The sequence below is a fragment of the Aegilops tauschii genome, chromosome 2 (genome assembly GCF_002575655.3).
Source record: "Aegilops tauschii subsp. strangulata cultivar AL8/78 chromosome 2, Aet v6.0, whole genome shotgun sequence".
Lineage (NCBI taxonomy): Eukaryota > Viridiplantae > Streptophyta > Magnoliopsida > Poales > Poaceae > Aegilops > Aegilops tauschii.
Window position 1 is genome coordinate 102,501,263 of NC_053036.3, and position 5,026 is coordinate 102,506,288.

The 5,026-nt window shown below is 43.9% G+C and overlaps 1 long non-coding RNA gene across 2 annotated transcripts; it reads right to left on the minus strand.

Annotated features, from left to right (window-relative positions):
* Nucleotides 1–1,415: 1,415 nt before the first annotated feature.
* On the minus strand, nt 1,416–4,797 carry LOC109754975 (uncharacterized). 2 transcript variants are annotated; one of them, XR_005770757.3, is made up of 4 exons: nt 4,343–4,744; nt 2,376–2,514; nt 2,042–2,204; nt 1,416–1,773 (listed from the first exon to the last, which is right to left on the minus strand). It is a non-coding gene; the product is annotated as an uncharacterized lncRNA (long non-coding RNA). The 2 variants fall into 2 exon arrangements; XR_012201982.1 differs by lacking the exon at nt 2,042–2,204 and having other exon boundaries at nt 4,343–4,797.
* Between the last annotated feature and the right edge of the window lie 229 nt (nt 4,798–5,026).

Genomic DNA, 5,026 nt, shown 5'->3' on the forward strand with positions numbered 1-5,026 from the left:
AATTCTATTAACTACACCTAATTAAAAACCTACATTTTAAACATGCTTCGATCATAACTAGGGTTCATACTATGTTATTCTAAGATTAAACACCTAAAATACCTATATTAAATTAACAACATGGGGTGGCTGGTCTCACCTCAATCAAGGTCGGAGGGGGTCGGTGACGGGGATAGCGGCGCGGATGATGCAGGGGCTCCTTGATCTCTGAAAAAACAAAATATAAACAAAAAAATTATTATCGTCATCTTAGGACTTAGTTAAACTCCATAAGTTACATTGAATTATTCTATTCAAATTTACTTATAATTTCCTATTCTTTTCAAATTTTCTAAAACTTTCCTATTCTATTCAAAAGACCTACATTTACTTAATTTTTCAATTTCATAATTTATTCTATTCAAATTTACTTATTCAAAATTTCTAAAAATTTCCTATTCTATTAAAAAAACCTACATTTACTTATTCTATTCAAATACTTATTCAAATTTTCTAAAAAGAAAATATACTAAAAACCTACATTTACTAAAAACAAAAACCTACATTTACTAAAAACTAAAACTAAAACAGGAAGGGGGAGGAGGAGGTGGGAGGAGGCCAGGAGGAGGAGATAAGGAGGAGGGGAAGGAGGAGAAAGGAGGAGGGAGGAGGAGGAGTGAGCAGGAGAGGGAGGAGAGAGGAGGAGGAGGGGGCCGCCGGAGAGGAAGGAGGAAGAGGGGGCTGCCGGAGAGGGAGGATGAGGAGGGGGCCGCCGGGGAAGAGTGAGGAGGAGGAGGGGGCCGCCGGGAGATAGGGAGGAGGAGGGGGAGAAGGAAGGAGGCACCTTGGGGGTGCCGACGACGACGATGACGAAGGAGAGGGGACGGCGGCGACGGCGACGGCAGCGACGGCGACGGAGTGACGGTATGTGAGTGTGAGGGGGGAAGTGAGGGGACGCGCGCGCGGGGCGGTTTTGGATAAGGGCTTTAGTGGTAGCTGATGTCTACTACACAACCTTCTTCTTGTAGACGTTGTTGGGCCTTCAAGTGCCACTACACCATGACAAAACTTAGGGGTCACTTTATCTGCCGGGAAAACTAGCTAGTAGAGGCAGACTATCTGCCAGGAATGCCTTTTGCCGGCAATTGCAAACTGCCCTCGAAAGTCCCGTCGGGAAAGACAATTCCCGACACTTACAAGAAACCCCGGCAATTACTTTGACCTGACTGACCGAAGCTTTGCCGGCAGTTAGCACAATTCCTGGCACATAGATTTTTGCTGGCAGGCTAGCAATGCAGGGCAGTTAGAACAATTCCTGGCAATCGATATGCCCTTAATCAATTACACTGCCAACACACAAATCCCCTTCGAGTTCAACCGATATCACTTCTCTCCACTGAATTTTGTACAATAATCTAGAATACAATGTAGAGTAATTAAAGTCACATCAACTGAGACATAATATATATCTCAACAATACATCATGTCTGCATACATACATTGGTATACACTTTGTAGGTTCACAAGTCCAGTACTACATCACATCCAAAAGGACAACAATCCATCGTGTCTAGATATATACATAGGCATACATTTGTAGGTTCATATGTCCAGTATTACATCACTAGATATATACCATCATGTCTCAGTAAGAAACTGATCCATCCTAGAGTGCTACTTCATCAGATAGATACTAAAATGTCCATAACTTCTTTAGATGCTAGAAATAGATCCTTTTAGCTCACAGAACACACATCTACGAACTTGTGACTGCAAGAGTAGTATACTAGTGACCTGAAAAAAGAAGTAACCAATTACAGCATCTCACAAGTATTGAAGTTCGAGAATGCATTTTGAAAATCACCTAAAAGCATGACCTAGTCAGAATTATATTTCTCCCTCCTATCCATATTAATTGATGCTGGGTTAGTACAAAGTTAGTAGAGAGTACAACAGTTATTCCCCTGAAAAATATACGGACACAAGGACCATATACACATACCAAACATGCTTTATGAACAACAGTTAATCCTTGACGTGTCCCAGGATAGCATGCACGTACCCAATCATATCAGTCACCCAACCTTCACCTTGAACAAATACAAAGAAGAAAGCAAGCAGCACATCGACGCGAGGAAGCCAATTTTCCGTGAGCCCACACAACTCGTCGAGTCCTAAAATGCACTGATGCATCTTCACATAAAAAAATCCAGCTACTTGTGAGCCTAATCAAATGACCAGCTCTATTACTTCCATGATAGTGGCTGAAATGTCAGATATACTAGCAAGGAAATCATTTACTTGTGAATATTCTGAATGAAGAGCAGAACCTAGAATATTTTTGCCTTTGCTAAAAAAAATAAGAATAAAGATGATAGTTTCAAGTAGCAACTCACCATTTTCCTTTGGTAACGAGCCAAGGAAGCACTCTCTTGACGGTGACCCCCCGATCACATTCGCTTCCACTCTGTGCAAGCACAAGAATTTTCTTTCTATTCCATTTCACACCATTCACATGACCCAGCAAGGTTTTTTCTACAAAGATCAGAGTGCAAAGTATAAGTATGTTAGGAGAGAAAGTGAATTTGATGGCACATGTGTTCTGGTCCCACCACATGTAAATTTTAAGAGGAAAAGCCAGCTACAGCCATCAACCACAAAATACTGACCAATCTCTCCACAAATAAGACAATATTGCAATGAATACATGTTACACGCCGCTGCAGCTGCATCACTTCATTAAAAAACATAATCACTTTCATAATAGCAAGATACATCTATTCATCACGCTTATTCCAGAAACTTGTCATATTAACGTAGATAACTTAATTACACCATGTACTTTCAGGGAAGGGGGCGAACAACAAAATCATATATCCAACCATCAGATATGACATGCAGTTTTACAAGCTCCCGACCATCTTACATATGCAATGAAAGCAGAAAGACATCTCAGTATCTCACAAACACAACCAGGGCACAAAATGTGGCATTAAGTATAACTAAAGAACTGCATTTCGGAAAATATGTATGCTAGCAGACTCAAAATCAATTGTCACAATGTCATCTGGCCACATTTCTGAACAAGCAAGAACGGCAGACCCACAAAAGCCCATGTTATGTCACTTATATTTGCTGCCTATATATGCAGAACTGTAAACAAAATATCATAACAAACCCTAGAATGATTATTTGTTCTAAGGCAACAACGCTAGAATCAAAAGGGCTTGTTTCACTGCAGAAATTCTAAACAGCACATATGAATTTGATTGATTAAGCTATATTTGGAGTGGAGATTTGCTTTCAACAAGAGGGGAAGAGAGACTAAAACAAAACATATTTAGTACACCTATCATGCAGCAAAACTCTCGACAATAAACTTTATCTGGACCATTCAGTTACTATCTGTAAGTGTTGGAATTCTGCCCATGGATCAATCACATCAGAGACGACGAACACTCACACACAAAAAAAACTTGTAGCCAAGGGCTTGTATTGTCCCTCTTTTTTTCACTTTTTCTTGTCAGCTTCCTGTGGTACAATGTCACGCACCAGCATATGTGTAAATATGCATGAGACAACCGACCAAGGACTTGCTTGTTCTTGATCTTGAAACCAACTCGTACATGGCCGTCCTAGTACTACCAGTACCAGGACACTTAATCACCGGCCACACTGAACACAATTAGCCTAAACCTACTCAGATACATCTAGTACTCTTCCATGCGTAGACACCTCAAGACATACTTGTAGTTGCAGCCGGTGCTCTCTGTAACTCATCCTTCGTAACTGAAGAACAAAAGACAGTAATTTGTGCTGCGTGCAGCTTACTGCAGCGTTTTCTTCTCCTTTTATTTATATGCTGTTACAGTAACAGAATCATCCTAGTCTACCGGCCACGTTTGAGCTAACGGCTGCGCCATCCCACAGCCACTTGCACGCTGCCTCAACGCCGCCATGTCCGGCATGATCTCGTGCCATCCCACAAGAGCGAACACTGCGGCACTAGCTACTGCATGCAGAAAAACAAAGACTACATGCATGCACCAGAACAGACTCCCGGTGCATGCTTATTCTGACGAAACTGAATAATAAACACTTAGCTAACTGAAGACAGTGCAGCAGGAATTACAGTGGCCAACAATACTAGGGTGAGAAAGTTCTAGTAACTCACTTTTGCGTTAATTAACCTAGCTGAAATAGCAAGCACTTCTCTAGCAACTCGTACATGACTCAAGATTACTCCTAACAGTAAGAAGTAGAGCAGAGGAACGAAAAGGTACAAGAGGGAGCAGCATACGGACACAGGTTTGAGGAAAGCAGAAGAACAGAGAGGTTGTGGGCGCCGGACCTGCAGGCTTACCTGACATGGCAGGGGCACACCATAGGCAACGCAAGGTGAAAGGCACGTAGAGCTTAGAGGGCACCGAAGGCCAGGCGCAGCCCGCCAGCGCGGTCGCCATGGTGAACAAACTTGCCGGCGCAAGCGTCGACTGCGTGCTCTGGACGGAGGAGAAATCGCCAGGCGGTTTGCGGAGGTCGCCTCCGACGGATCCCTCAGCCGGCCGTCATCGTGAACATCACGGTGGAAGCGCCAGCGACAGGGGCGGCTTGGGGAAGTGGAGATGACGGAAACAGCTCTTGGTTCGGATGGTGGATAGAGAAGACTGGAGGAGGCGGGTCGATCCAGGGACGGATTTGGGAGATGCGGCGCGCCGGCGCCGGTGTGGGTGTAGAAGCAGCGAGATCTGGGAGGCGATGCCTCGCTGCAGAAGGTGGACGATTGGATAAGGTAACTCGAAAAAAAAGAATGGATAAGGTAGGGGGGGGAATGGATGGCTGTGAGAAACCCGCGGAGCGAAATTTTAACTGTCACGCGCACTCGGGGTGTATATTTCGCACCCTGTCTGTCTCCAGGTGCCGGCAGATTTTCTGCCTTGCACAAAGGTTCCCGGCAGTTTATCTGACGTAGCAAATAAACACCTGTCTCCGGCAGATGGACTGACCTAGTTGCAGAAGTTGTCCCGGCAGATTTCGTGAAATAAAT